This window comes from Salmo salar, chromosome ssa15 (assembly GCF_905237065.1).
Source record: "Salmo salar chromosome ssa15, Ssal_v3.1, whole genome shotgun sequence".
Lineage (NCBI taxonomy): Eukaryota > Metazoa > Chordata > Actinopteri > Salmoniformes > Salmonidae > Salmo > Salmo salar.
Genome location: NC_059456.1, coordinates 61,363,762 through 61,380,124, shown reverse-complemented (window position 1 = coordinate 61,380,124; position 16,363 = coordinate 61,363,762). Strand labels below are relative to the sequence as shown.

Sequence of the window (16,363 nt, the reverse complement as noted above, 5' to 3'; positions counted from 1 at the left end):
AGGTGTATGTGTGTGTATGTGCCTATGTGCGTGTCTGTGACTAACTGACTGAGTGACTAAATGAGTGTTTACAGCATATTTAAATTCTATACCTGATGACAGACGTTGGACAACCAATTGTTTTGCCATGAGACCTCGCTAAAGTGTAATGTTATGTACACAGAGCAGAGAGAGAGACCTTTCGATTATGCTGCAGTTCAGTGGCAGGTTGTGGAAACAATGTTGAACAATGTTGATGAGGTGACAGACTCACAGACAGGCTTCCCTAAGCCTCCTCATCCTTTTAGCAGGGCTTCAATCGATACTTCACAGCTCACACACAACACACACACACAGACAGACGAATACAAAGAAGTGACAGGGAGCGTAAAAGAGAAAGAGGGAGGAGAGATCCTTAACAATGATAGTGAAGACCTGATCCTACAGGGAAACTGCACAAACAGACAGGGATTGAGATAGAGTGTGCTAAGCAAGCCAGGGGTTCTATGTATGTATTGGACTGTGTGTGCGTTTGTGCAGTTTGACATTGTGCTTGTTTGTTTGTTAGACAACGAGAGCAGCAGTGGGGGAGAGGGAGAACGTTTTTCTACTGGAGAGTGGTTTAGACACCCATTAGGTGATTGTTTTTCCTGTCGCCCTGGGATTCTGGTTGTCACGTCTCTCTCTTTCTCTTTGCTCTCTCACTCTCTCGCGCTCTCATTCAATTCAATGGGCTTTATTGGCATAGGAAACATGTTTACGTTGCAAATTGAGTGGAATAGATAATAAACCAATGTGAAATAAACAATCAGAAATTAACAGTTAGCATTACACTCACAAAAGTTTCAAAAGAGTACTATAGATACATTTCAATATTATATTATGGCTATGTACGGTGTTGTAACAATGTGCAAATTGTTGAAGTACAAAAGGGAAAATAAATAGACAGATAAATATAGTGTTTAATTGCAATGATGTTTGTGCTTTACTAGTTGACCTTTTCATGTAGCAACAGGTAACAAATCTTGCTGTGATGGCACACTGGTATTTCACTTAATAGATATGGGAGGTTATTGGTTGGAAAATTGTATTTGTTTCAAATTCTTTGAGGGTCGGTATAATCTGAGGGAAATATGTGTCTCTAATATAGTCATACATTTGGAATGAGGTTAGGAAGTGCACCTCAGTTTCCACCTCAGCCAGGTCTGCTTACAGTGGCCTCTCTCAATAGCAAGGCTATGCTCACTGAGTCTATACATAGTCAAAGCTTCCCTTAATTTTGGGTCAGTCACAGTGGTCAGGTATTCTGCCACTGTGCCTCCAGTTCACTTGTTTTTTTTTTTGGTTAATTCCTTCCAATGTGTCAAGTAATTATCTTTTTGTTTTCTCATGATTTGGTTGGGATTTTGATAATTAGCAGGGATCATCCTAAATCTGCTCTGCATTAATAACTTGGTGTTTTTTATTCTCTCTCTCAAATGGCTTCATTGGCATGGAAAGTGTTACCACATACATTGCCAAGCAAACATATAGATACATATCAAATCAATGATGACGCAGATAAATAATAATATTCAATGAGTAGTAACAATTAACTTGACACTACAGTAAGAAATGAATGAGGACAATAATGAAATGGTGAGAGACACATGTAACAATGTTATTGCTCTGGTTGGTCGTTCTGCTGGCTGTCCCCACAGGTGTGGCAGGAAGCTACATATTTTGCAGCTAATATGGCACAAAGGGTTTTTTCTCCCAATAGATATTGGATTTTCTCCTTTTCTGCTTTGTTAATTTTTTTTACATTTGTTTTCAATTTTGTGAAATAAAATTGACTTAAGTCTGTATAGTTCTCACAGGGTAGGAGAAAATGCAGCTCTGTCTTGATCTGACTCTGAGGGCCAGTCTCTCTCTCTCGCTCTGTCTCGAGCGCTCTTTCTCTCTTCCTTTCTCTCCCTCATAATTTTTCTTTTTTACTCCCCCTAACTCTTTTCCCACCGCCACATTCTACCATTTGGCTGCAGCCCCCCAACGACAGCCCCCTCCCTTCATCCCCCCTCCCCCTGGTGGAGTGGACTACAGCTGCTGATTGATGTTGAGGCTGCGAGGGGTGGGGGATTGATGCTGATTGGACAATCCGTGCTCTATTTCCCAACCTTCCCCAGTAGCAGGAGAACGTCAGCCGCGTGCCGGGCACCTCGTCACAACTAGTGGCATATTTTTCTACCGCTAATGCCACGTAACATAGAGGGATGGATGGAGAGAGAGTGAAGGAAGGAGATAGATGGTTCAAGAGCTAGAGATAGGAAGAGAGAGAGTGGTAGAGATAGGGAGATGGGCTGAAATTCACTTGAGTGAGATAGGAGAGAAGAACAGAGAAGGATAAAAGGAGAGGAGAAGAGAGAGATAAAGAGAATAAGGAGACAGAAACATTCCACACATCCTCCCTACGTGTTCATTTATCTGTTGTCTAGCAAAGCTGGAGCTGGCTATGCTTCTCAAATACCATCGTCGGGAAAGTGAAACAATTCCTGCCTTACATTTGAAATATAGCCTAATCATAATAATGTTCTAAGCAAAGGCACAGTCTTATTGTAGATCATCATGACCATTTTCTTATGGTAGTCCCTTTCTAATGCTTTCTACACAGGCCTTAATTCACTGTGCACTGCATTGAGGTGTGTCTTTTAGCTTCTGTATTTCATATGCTAGTAATCACCTAGTGTAATGACTCCATGCTCTGACTGGTAAAATGTATAATTGGTGTGGTGCTGTTGGTAGCAGGTCTTCCCTGGGGAGAGAGGTTATATCTCCTGTGTTGACGCTACTGTAAACAGGACAGCAATACTAACAGGTAGGCTACTCCTCATGTCAACACAAAGTCAAAGTCAGACAGTGTAACACTGCCAGGCTGTATGCTAATACACTGTGCTGTAAAGTATGTGTTTAAGGTAAGTCATTCATTAATCACTCAGTTACTCAGTTCCTAAACATGACATACAGTAGGCCACAATTATACAAGAACATCCTATTCAATTATTACAGTATTCTATTCAATTCTAGCAACAATATTCATGTATATCATCAAGCTCTAATTCTGTACACACACACACTGCCGTTTATATCCTGATAAATATTTAATCTTTCGTATTTTCTTGCACACAGGAAGCGCAACATGTAAACCTCATCTCTTGTTGTCCTTAGCAACAGGTCTGAAACGGAATGTTGCACAGAGGCTGTAGCAGTCTAGTTCTACTGAACGTGTCTGTTTTCTGTTCTGGTGCATGTGTTTTGCCTGGGTATATTTCCCTCTCACACCTCAGGGGTCAGTCATAATTACACTCAGTAGTTACTGTAGTACAAACAGTTAAAGGGATTATTTACCACCAAAACGAAAATGTATGAATTTGAATTTGGCCTATTACTGTAAGAGAGGTGAGGCTGAAAACAGTAATGAGAGACCATTTACTCGATCCTACTTTCTCTTACTGTATTTAGGAACAGAAGACCAGTAGTATAGTTATTCCCGATTAGTACAGTTCCCAAGGTCTTTCGTTGCTGAAACAGTTATGATTACTTGTGTCCTATTTTTTCCATTCATACAAGAAACTCGAGCTTCTCACGACTAGACAAAGAATCATTCCATTGATGCTGAGTGGTTTTGGAAGTTCATCAGCCTGAGTTAGGCCCAGTCATTGTTCCTGTAGAATGGAGAAGAGGGACACAGATTGTAATGAGGCCAAGCCTGTCTTCACTGAGCCTTTTGTCTGCCTGCTGCCTGCCTGCCTGCATTGAGAATCCATTATGTCATGTATCTCACATGTCCAGAGCTGCTGAGAGCTCAACTGACATTAGGGTTTGAATTTCAAAGAAACCTCGAATTCTTATTTTGAACAGTGTTTCATGGTTTTTAAGATGACAGTGATGACTAAGCATTTTGAGCCTTTCTAAAAAATAAAAAACAAAGACATTTGACTGCCTTAAAAAGAGAGAGGGTTGTGTCCTACTATTTCCTAAAGTTGATATTTAGAGCAACTCAGACTGGGAGGAGTTTAATTTAAAAACATTGGCTTGGAAAATAACTTGCAACTCTCTCAAACCCAACAAGTCTCAATCCAAGTTGGTGGAGCTGCTTTAGAATTATTCAATGATACAGTACTTGTTACAGGAGTATTGAGCTACTCTATCAGCACAACTGCATCAAATGCCCCCAGTGTGGGGAATACTACCAGAGAGAGAACAGCTCATCCACGCCCTCCACAGCAGAGACATTCATTAGATTAGAACACAAGTTGCCACAGACTCATAGATCATCAAGGGACACACTTTGTATGGCAACGACGATGACTGAAACTCATAGCAAACTTTATTTTCTTCAACTCAGGTCCCTGTGACACACACAGAGCGGCAGAAGTACAGTATAATCCCAATACATTTGCCAATTAGGTGATTCATCATAGGGTACTGTATGGCTCTTTGATAGGGAGATGGCCTTAGTATGAAACCGCTGCTGCTGTAATTCATTGTCTCTGTCATTTTAAATGGGAAAGAGAAAAGACACTAAATCTTAAGTCTCTGTGCCACGATGAACTGTAGTTATTTTGAGATGTTTAGACACAGGTTGTTCCCTGAGTGATCAAATGCTTTGAGTTCAAATATAGTGCTTGAATGTTTGTGTCAGAGAAACAGCTTTTGTTCTGGACGGCAACTTTGAGCACTTACCAGGCTGTGTGTACGTGCATGCCTCCCTGGCAATGTGTGCGTGTGTGTCCTGACTTTCCTACTCACAGAAGGGTTACGACTTCAGTCAGCCATCTGCCAGGTGTGTGATGGCTCCTGTCATCTCTGTCTCTGTAAAGAGAGGAACTCAATGACCCCTCTCTCTATTGTCTTCTCTCTATTCCCTCCCACTGAAGTGATACTGAGGGTGTGTGTGTGTGTGTGTGTGTGTGTGTGTGTGTGTGTGTGTGTGTGTGTGTGTGTGTGTGTGTGTGTTTAACTAACATGGAGAAACTGGAGAATTGTATTGTTTAGTCCCTACAAGGTCAAATGCTATTTCTAGGGGGTTTAGTGTTAGGGTTATAATTAAGTTTAGGGTTAGAAACTAGGGCTAGGAGTAAGGGTTAGTTTTAGGGTTTAAGGTTAGGTTACAAACCATAGGAACATGCTCTTTCCATGACATAGACTGACCAGGTGAATCCAGGTGAAAGCTCTGATCCCTTATTGATATCACTTGTTAAATCCACTTCAATCAGTGTAGATGAAGGGAAGGAGACAGGTTAAAGAAGGATTTTTAAGCCTTGAGACAATTGAGACATGGATTGTGTATATGTGCCATTCAGAGGGTTAAATCGAAATACAAAATATTTAAGTTCCTTTGAACGAGGTAGTGTTACTATTTTATTATTCTCGATGGTGCAGAAGTAGAACTTTTTGAGCATCCGAGGGCTCATGCCAAATCTTTTCAGCTTCCTGAGGGGGAAGAGGCGCTGCTGTGCCCCCTTAACGACTATACGGGTGTGTGTGTGTGGACCATGTTAAGGCCTTAGTGATGTGGACGCCAAGGAACTTGAAGCTCATTTTGACATTAGCCAACCTTTTAACTGAAAATGTGGCCAGATGGTTGATATTGAGAAGGGTGCTAACTTTAAAAAAATGAATTGACCAGATGTAGTAGAATGTAATCTCCTCTGAACAGCCCACACGTGTTGTTTTTTTCAGACCGTTATGTGTAACAACATAGTCCACGGTTTTTCATGGTGATATAGGTAGGCCTTTAAACAACAGATGAACTTTGGAGACAAATATGGGCCTTTTCGTGGTTCAGTTAGACCCTGAAGACAAACCTTTTTAAATAAAACTATCACAGAGGGTTGTTTGGAGCCATACTGCATGATCACAATGCCAGAAGGGAAATAAAATACCCAGACGATAGTGTCAGTTCCTCTGTGTTGATAAAGATGACCCTTCTTTTATCGCCGGGGTGCGTATAAAGCCTGTGATATGCTACCACTACTAGATTGAGATAGGGCTGTGTGTGACTTTCTTAATTTCCTGTTTCCTCACATCATGTCCACGTCCACCTGCTCAGTTCACTGCAGTCTCAAAGGAAGCGGTGACCGAAATCGCACCCTGTCAGATTCAGCCAGACCCGGTCCTGGACGTTCTGCCACCCTCCTTCTGTACTCCCGCAAAACTAGAATAGTCCCAGTAAGCAAAATTATGTTGAAAAGATTTATAAAATACATATTTTGCTGATGGTGAAATTAGTTCCTTTTATGTTCTGAATGAAAGGTGAAAATGCATATTTTCCTCATGTTTAAAATATGTCTTTATCCGGACATTGAAAATATGTGTTTTCCGGATGTTGAAAATACATATTTTCTGGACTTTGAAATCAGGTTCCTTTTTGGTTAAGAATTAAAGTTGAAAATACGTCATTTATAGATGTCTATGTTTTGACCAAATCCAGGCTGGTTCAGACCGGACCAAATCTGAACCAAACATAGACGTCTATGATTGCTTCAGATTTGGTCCAACAGCACCAAGATTCGCTGGGAATGGACAAGCAAAATGTTTTACGCCCCTGCCTTTGACAAAGTGTTGTTGGAGGCGCATCTTGGTCAACTAAGCTTGGAAAATGCTGCCTTCGCCAATATGCCGCCATAAGCGGCCGCCTAATCCTGCCTAATGGGCGAGCCGGCCTGCATTCAGCTCCCACACTTCCTGTTTGTGGGGACCTGTTCTTCTGAGTGGTTCTCTCTCAGTCCTATGATTAATGGACCTAGCTGTGTTTGAATACTTACTATATATTACTTGCTCCTTCCTCGTTCTCAATCTTGGTTTCCGCCCACAGTGAGGCAATAACGTTTGTGTTTGTTAATTGAGCCGTATGTTTTGGCAAATGTAATTGCCATTGAGTTAACCACCAACAAAACTGCTCCCTCGTTTTCGGTCAAGCTGGTTGGTAGTAATGCTGATTAATAACCTTGGTTTCCTCTTTCCACAGGTACGACACGCCCCCCTCGAGACGGTGAGGTCCCTGGGGTTGATTACAACTTTATGTCCATAGAGGACTTACTAAATCTTGAGCAGAGCGGAACACTACTGGAAATAGGAACGTATGAAGGTGAGGATGGTGATGTTGGTTATGGTGGTGGTAGTGATGATGATGGTAGACTGTAGGAGTGGACAATATGATCTTTCACTAGTTCACCAGATTCTCCTCACCTAGATTAGTACAGTGCACCGCAGTGATAAGTCTTCTGTCCTGACAGAAACTAAAATCCACCTGTGTGTTGTGTGTGGGTTGTGTGTGTGTAACAGCGTTAATCTGCTTGGCACCTGTACTACTGTGTTTGACACCTTTCTCTCTGCCCCGCAGACAATGTCAAATACCTGTCCACAGGAGCCTATTGCCTTCCAAATACAAATATGAAGCAAACTTACGCACAGTGTGTCAGTGACATGACATGCAGTGGCATTGAGATAAGAGTTCCACATTCTCATATCAAAAATTGTCACTTTCCCAGAGAATTGTGGATAGACTTTTTAAAGATATTTTCAGGATATACAGTTTATCAGTTGCAGATAATGACATACAATTTGTATTTTGTTATGAACATGTGTTGCTATCTCTTGGATTGCATTGTGGGAAATAAATCTTAGTAACAGATCTGGCACTGACCAATATAAGCCACTCATTTGAATGTATACTTTAACGAGGTAAAGATTCTCTTCACTTCTGAGCCGGTCCATTGTATTATCTGTGTATGCTCCCTGCTCCCAGACAATACAGCTCTCCCCTCTCAGTCTATAACACCATTGGCTAGGGGAAAAAGCCTGCTTTTCCAGCAGCTGCTTATTTCCACCATTTCAGGATGCATTGTGCTCTGGCATTGTCTCTTTTTCCCCTGCGTAAGATTTTGAGATTTTATAGATCTCCTTCCTGCTATCTCTGTCCTCTGTCTCTCTTTCCCTTCCTTTTTTTCTCTGGATCTTTTTCTTGCCCCGCTCTTTATCTCTGTTCCTCTCCCACCCCTCTCTCTCTCTTCCTCCCTCCTCTCTCTCAGGCATGCTAATGTCCCTCTTGTTGCCTAGGTAACTATTATGGGACCCCCAAGCCGCCGAGGCAGCCCGTGGTTGGGACAGTGATTTTCAGTGATGCTGTGCTCCTCAACGGCCCCCCAGGCACCAAGTCCTACAATGACATGCAAAACGCCCGAGTAGTGCCTGCTGACTACAAGGATGACGACCAGGCCACGGAAATGAACAACAGTTTTACAGGTGAGTCATTGTACATGCAGTCAGACAGTTACATACAGACTAACACTACCAAACAAGGCTGGTGTTCACTGTGGTGTGTGTGTGTTCGTGCATGTGTGTTTGTATGTGTGCTAGTATGTCTACACGTGTGAAAGAGCATGTGAGAGAGTGTGCCTGTGTTTGTGCTTTCCTCTGCTCTGTATTGCTGGGTGTCTGGAGGTTGCATCATGTCTTTGTGAAGCTGATTTCTCTTTGTGAGAGTCTTAACACTGCCATCTGCCTGTGAGGAGGGGAGAAACACAGTACAAGCAGAATTCATAGGGCCTCGATCTCCTCTGTCACTCAATTTCTCTTGCTCCCTCTTTCTCTCTCTCTCACTTCTTTTCTCTCTCTATTCTATTCCTTCTTCTCTCTTCCACTCATCTTTCTCTCTCCCTCTCTTCTTTTTCTCTTTATTCTACTCATTCTTCTCTCTTTCACTCATTTGTGTCTTCATCTAATGCACTAATCTATCTGTTAATGGAGTGTTAATATTTCCCACCTATTTAGGGTGATGAGTATAACACTGTGTTTTTTTTTGTAGGCCTAATTTCTGATGTATAACTTAGTTTGAAATATTGCTTATCACAACCTGTGTTAATGTGTTAGCCCAGAAAGAAAGCTAGCTGATGGGAACGGATGAGTGTTTTTCTCTCTGTCTCTCTCTGTCCGTCTCCCTCTCTTTGAAGTCTGTTCCATCCTGGAGAGTGTGTGAGACATTCAGTCAGTTCCTAGATGGAGGGGCTTTTTCCTGGTCGGGTGGGCGGACGGTGTGGATCTATGGCCCTCTCTGTGTGTCCTGCCATCCTGGCAGAGTGGTGAATTAGCGTTTGATCACCCCTGAACAGCTCACGGATGTGAGGGAGGAGCGAGGGAGGCCGGGAGGGAAGGGGGGAGCTAGGAGTTGGGGTTTAGAGAAATGGAAGCTGACCGCGTTTGCATTATAGTCATTGCGCCCCATTCCTTTTGGACCAGCAGGCAGGGGGTTTACAGAAGGAGGGTGATAGGGAGGGAGAGAAAGAAGGTAAAGAGGGAAAGATGTTTTGTAGTCATGATCAGGTCATGCATTGATATAATGCACACAGTAGTCTTAGCATAAAGTGTCTTGTCATTCCACCCGTAGATTCACACATTCCGATTGCTGCATGAAACATAAACCTCCCCTCTCTGTTTTTTTTTTGTGTTGTGCTCCTTATGTACCCAGGATCCTTAGTGCGTAGTCTATTCCCCTCTCCCTTGTTGTGCACAGGTAACCCTAGCGACCAGGACGAGAGCCGCAGCGGCTTTCTTCGGCCATATCCCGCACGCGAGAATGCTCCGTCCTATGGTCTGAACAACGTGGCCGCCTCCACCTCGGACAACGGGCAGCAGACGCACGCCCAACCCCAGGCCTCTCCTGAAGACCCCCTGGGACCCCTGCCAGACAACTGGGAGATGGCCTACACAGAGAATGGAGAAGTCTACTTTATAGAGTATTTAAAATATATCTTATACCCCACCCACCCTTAACCTATACAGAAAGTGTACTTAACAAAGTATGTATTATATACCCTATACACTTCATCCTACAACCCACAATAGCTTGCATCATAGTGTACATATTCACCCAATACCCTATGTACAGTAACTACCCTTAGCTTACACCAAGAACAGAGACTAAATACCCAAACAGTACCCTATACTGTATACTCCCTATACTATCAAGCCTCTCTGTCCTGTATCCCAGTACTCTCCCTCCTCCTTTCTCCCAGACAGGCCTGTCATTACTCAGTTCTCTCCAGGCCGTTAATCCTCCATAGACTGATCTCCTTAGAGATCACAGGCAGGTCAGATCACCTGACCATGCAGACCATGCAGACCAACACACAGAGCTGGGGCTGCCTGCCTGACTAGCTGTGAGAGGATGAGGAAATGGCTGGGTGCATTCATCACCTGCATGTTGGTCTGCTTTTATTATTGGACTGGCAAAGTCAAGAGAATTGAAAAGAGAGCTTGTGTGGTGATGTTGAGGCACCAGCCACCTATTCTAGACAATACGTCAACACTGACAGGTCTCCTTCCAACCCTCTTCTCTGTGTTTCTCAATGGGGGAGAAGTCTGTTTTACTGTAGAAATGATCTCTCTTTGATTTCACTTGCTTGTTTTAGCGACAAGCCTATAGACATTAACCCCTCATATCCATGTGCTGATGAGATCATTGGTCTTTTGTTTGCTTTTTGTGCTTATCACCTTGACTTCAGAACCAGTCTTTAACAGCTCTGTGTATGTGTTGTTTCATCAGCCACAACACAAAGACCACATCATGGATCGACCCCCGCTGTCTTGAGAAACCTCTAAAACCTCTGGAAGAGTGTGAGGATGATGGTAAGCCAGGCCGTGTGTGTGTGTGTGTGTGTGTGTGTGTGTGTGTGTGTGTGTGTGTGTGTGTGTGTGTGTGTGTGTGTGTGTGTGTGTGTGTGTGTGTGTGTGTGTGTGTGTGTGTGTGTGTGTGTGTGTGTGTGTGCGCTGTGACTGTGTTTCACTCATTTCTGTGCTGTATTGTTTACCAGCTAATCTTGCACCTTGTTGATGCTATCAGTAGATGGTGCTACTGAACTCTTAGTCACAGATATAAATATGATTAAGTGTTTTTCTATAGATAGCAATAGTAATGCCGTCTTTTTGTAGGCACTAACTCGGTCGTGGCTCTTTGGACAAAGCTTATGGGTTCATAACATTTAACCGTGGATGTATGGAGAAAATGCCCTCTTTTTCCTTTTTGTTGGCACTACTGTTGGCTCCCCCAAATGGGGATTTGTGCTCTCTGATTGGCTCAAAGTCAAGTTGTTGGCCACTGACAAGCATTACGATTCTATAAGTAGAAACAACAGGTTTGTTGCTACCGGGTCGGCACGCAGCAGGTACCACTTTTGTTCTAGCAAGTATTGACATTATAATTAAATCACAATGGATTCGTTTCCATAATCAGCTGCCTGTGTTAGCTGCAAAGCTAGCTAGCTATGTTGCGCTGGTTAGTGAATATGCTAATGTAAATCTAGCTAGCTAAACATATGGCTATGGGCTGGAACTGGCATTATGGGATTAAGGAGAGTGAATTAAATTGTTTCTACGTCATCTTGCTAGTTAGTTATCTATCTAGCTGTGTCCATCTGGCTAGTGTCATCTACAAAAAATGTACATTAGCACAGCTAGCTAGCTAGCTAACGTTGGAATCTAGACCATAAACTAAGCAACACACAGACAAATAATGCTACTGCCACCTCCTGGTTTGGAGTATTTTAACAAAGCTGAGTGGTTGACAACCTAAAGGTCTTTGCTGTGTGTGAACATAAAAGAGATTGACTGCCGACACTCTGTTCAGAGATGCTAAGTACTGTCTGCAGGCAAACGTTTGACAATCCTACCGGTGTGTCTGGCTGAACAAACCAGAGGTAACTCATTTCTGTTTTTTAGGTCCCAACCCCTTTCAGAGGGGTAGTCAAATTTGGGTTGGACCTGTGCAATTGGCCAATAAAGTGATTTGAATCTCTAAAGTGGCGAGCAGTTTTCACTGGTCCTGTCATTACTTTGAGATTGGCTTTCCATCTAAGGAATTGTCTAATAGCTTGTGTAAAGATTTGTTTGTTCCTCCACTGTTAAATTGTAGTTAAACAAATATCAATGTAACAATGTGACATACATTTTGTTTAAGAACAAACAAGTAATGATAAGATGTTGGTGTGTGAATCTTGAGAACACAGAAATTGGTACTCAAATTCAGAAAAACCAATATCAGAAATCGCACCACCATGTGGCCATTTTGCTGTCTTCTATCATATGTTAGTTTCAATATGTCATTGATTTGATGGATTATGGCACATCAATTTTTTTGTAAATACTAATTTGTGACTTAAAGATCTCTATTTCTCTACCTACTTGTCTTTTTCTGTAATATTACTTTACTCCCTCTCTTTATTTCCCTTTCTTTGTCATTCCATCCCTTTCTTTGTCATTCCATCTCATCACCTTGGAGAAGAAGGGGTACATACTGAGGAACCAGACAATGAACTAGGTATGCACCTTTATTTGCTCTCTCTTTCTCTCTCTCTCTCTTTCTCTCTCTCTCTCGTTCTTTATGTCATTGCATTTGCTATTGGCTGTATATTGGTGTCTCAATCTGTCCTTTGTATACTATAATCATCTTAGATTTTAGCTCGAATGTGATGTGCTGCTTGCTTCGAACTACAGAGTGAGTGGTAGGAGTGATTTCCTTTAATGCAACAGAACACATTAGGAATGTGTTTGGTTGGACATCTCAGGTTCATCTGTGTACTTTGAGCAGCTCCACAGACTGGAAAATAGTGCTGCTGATTCACAGGCCACTTTGTAGACTATTTGGCAGAAACAGACACGCTCTTGAAAGGGAATGAATTCTCTGACTCTTTCAGGGCTCTGAGTGTCGGGCCTATGGGCTCCTATTATTTCTGGGACATCAGAAGCAGGCAGTCTGATTATCGATTGTGAAATCCAGCCCACTCCAAAAGTGTTTATGGGAGTTGGCAGCAGCCCACGCTAACACACGGCGCTAATGTCTTTGTACGAAATCAAATACAGTGTGGAGGAAAATGTGATGCTATCGCTTTAATAGGAGTGTGTTAGTTTAAAGAAGACTTATAGCAATTTGTTTTACTGTTGAAAAGCGATATCCCAAGTATAAATACAGTAAAGTACACACACTAAAGGGTAAAACAATATGTTTTTTAGACACAACTGTAAACTTCAAGGAGTTGGGCATTCAAGGAGTTGGTCTGATGGGGATTCGTGATGTCATTGGCCTCACTATTGATCTAGGAACAATAGAGGATCAATAGAGAACAAAAGAGGAACCCCTCCCCTTCTTGTGCCATGTCATGAGAATACCTGGACTGGCTGGACAACCTATTTAGATGTGCCTTTTGTTAAGTAAATCAGATGATAAATGAGCTAAAAAGGAGACTGGAGTAGGCCCTCTCTGTCTAACTTGTGTGAGGCATGCAATTGTGTACATCTATCAACTGTTTGTAGCAGTTGACTCAATGTATAGAAAACAACCTGGTTCTGTTCTAAAGACAGACATAAAAATGACCCATCTGGAGCCATTGTGAGTGGGCTGGACCTGAAGGTATGAATAGTACATCTAGAAGGAGGCAGCAGTCAATCTCTGCAGTCAGTAATGTAGTTCAGAGACTCCCCTGACAGCTGGCTGTGCATGTAGCCTGTGTGTGCCTTGCTCAATGAGGTAGAGCGAGTAGTTTGACTGCTCCGTGGACCACTGATGATGCAGAGAACAATGTAAAAGTATGAATAATAAAGCAAAGAGTCAGGTCAGGTAAACATACAGTATATTCACTTCAGTGTTGGTTCACACACCTGAGAGACCTTGAATAAGAAAAACATGACAGCGTCACCCTTGGAAGAACTTCCTGAATGAGAACACTACCCCTTATAAATACTCAACTGACCACTGGGCTCATTTGAGAATCATCACACCACACTACTCTATTCTGACCTCTCGTACAACACCAGCGACTGTAGTGAATGTATGATTACAGTGATGTAACATGGCTGTTCCTTCTCTGTTTCAGAGCTGCCTGCAGGATGGGAGAAGATAGATGACCCAGTGTATGGGGTGTACTACGTAGAGTAAGTTGAACACCTCACTGACACCTAACGGTTCATAGCTATCTCTTTTCACATTCCTCTCATTTATCCCACAACAATGAAGACTGAATACATTTGATTGATTGTGATGCATCAGCATTTTCATGTTGTTTACTGTAAACTGCATCATTTCAGCTGAACTAGCATTTTTCTCTCTCCGATTTGACCACACATTCTGACTTTCAATGGCTAGCTGTCAGACCTTTTCTAAATTCATTGTATTATAATGGGTTTGAATCTAAGTAGATTGAACTGAAACTGGACTCCATTTTGTGTGGCCAGTGTGTAGTCCTATGCGGTTATCACCTGAGGTGGAGGGATTTAAGAGGTTGTGAGCCAGAGGATGTCAAACACTGTGTATCGCCATTTATCATGGTGACAATGAATCTCTTTCTTTCTCTCTTTCTCTCTCTGTCTCGCTCTCTCTCTTCTCCCCCCTCTCTCCAGTCACATCAACAGGAAGACCCAGTATGAGAACCCCATAGTGGAGGCTAGGCGCAGGATGCAGCTGGAGCAGCAGCAGCCGCAGCCTCCTGAAGGTGAGCGGTACATTCGAGGTTCGTTTCCTGCCCTGGCAAGGCACCATTTATTTCTTTCTTCATGTCTGTCTCGTCTTGTCTGTGTCTCGTCACGTCTTGTCTCATGTCTTGTCCTGCGGGGTTGGGGTCTATTCCATTTGAATTCAATCATTCCAGGAAGTGAATTGAAATCCCAGTTCATATTGGAAAGTTACCATTAAAAATGCGTGTCACATTTCAGTTCCTCAGAATTGGAATTTCAATTAATTCTCCTGGATTTGAAGTGGAACTGACCCCATCACTGTTGTCCCGTCCAGTCTGTGTTTGGGTATTTATTAGTTTGTTTAAAGATCATTAAAGCATCATTATCATCCTTTCAAGGCATGTACTGTAGCATTTGCTTATTTGTCATCAGAGGCTTGGAGCTGTCGATGCTGCCATCTACTGTATGTGCAAACTGCTGCTGATATCATGCTTATCCCTAACCCTAACTGCTGCTGATATCATGCTTATCCCTAACCCTAACTGCTGCTGATATCATGCTTATCCCTAACCCTAACTGCTGCTGATATCATGCTTAACTCCCTGTGGGTCAGTTGGTAGAGCATGGTGTTTGCAACGCCAGGGTTGTGGGTTCGATTCCCATGGGGGGCAGTACGAAAAAAAAAATATATATAATAATAATAATGTATGAAATGAAATGTATGTATTCAATACTGCAAGTCGCTCTGGATAAGAGTGTCTGCTAAATGACTAAAATGGAAAATGTCTAACCTAACTGCTGCTGGTATCATGCTTAACCCTAACTGCTGCTGGTATCATGCTTAACCCTAACTGCTGCTGGTATCATGCTTAATCCTAACTGCTGCTAATATTGTCCTTATCCCTAACCGAACTGCTGCTGGTATCATGTTTAACCCTAACTGCTGCTGATATCATGCTTAACCCTAACCGAACTGCTGCTGATATCATTCTTAACCCTAACCCAACTGCTGCTGGTATCATGCTTAACCCAAACTGCTGCTGATATCATGCTTATCCCTAACCTAACTGCTGCTGATATCATGCTTAACCCTAACCTAACTGCTGCTGGTATCATGCTTAACCCAAACTGCTGCTGATATCATGCTTATCCCTAACCTAACTGATGCTGATATCATGCTTAACCCAATCCTAACTGCTGCTGACATCATGCTTAACCCTAACCTAACTGCTGCTGACATCATGCTTAACCCTAACTTAACTGCTGCTGATATCATGCTTAACCCTAACTGCTGCTGATATCATGCTTGCTAAGTGTTGGGACCACTGAGACACAATGTTATGATGAAATGGCATGTAATGTAACAAACATCTTACAAATAAATGTCTCTCTCATTGTATAATTTACCAGGTTAGAATCAACGTCTACTTGCCAGTTATTATGAATAATTTGTTAATCTGTCAAGGCATTTTGGGACTTTCATGAGTTTGGGTGTGTATTGTATATGCACTAACTGTGTAGAGCAAGTTTGAGTGAGCAAATGTATAAATGTGATGCTTATGTGTGTGTGTGTACCTATGTTTGTATTTTATGTATCGTGTGCGTCTACGTGTGTGTGTGTGTGTGTGTGTGTGTGTGTGTGTGTGTGTGTGTGTGTGTGTGTGTGTGTGTGTGTGTGTGTGTGTGTGTGTGTGTGTGATTTCACAGTCCCTCTGTGTCTCTCTCTGTACAGAGTGGATAGAGGAGCACTCCTCAGCTGGTGCTCCTCTGGCCAACTATGCCAATAACCACCTAGAGACGTACCGCGACCCGCAGGTCCCGCCCCCGCTGCCCCCTGCTCCGGGAGGGGCCAAACGTGAGTGGGGTTACACCTAAAGGATTCTACCTGGAACCAAAAAGG

At 42.6% G+C, this 16,363-nt stretch overlaps 1 pseudogene; it reads left to right on the top strand.

The window, feature by feature from the left end:
• The window catches only part of LOC106571865 (membrane-associated guanylate kinase, WW and PDZ domain-containing protein 1-like), a 237,494-nt pseudogene that overhangs the window by 159,879 nt on the left and 61,252 nt on the right, over positions 1-16,363 (top strand).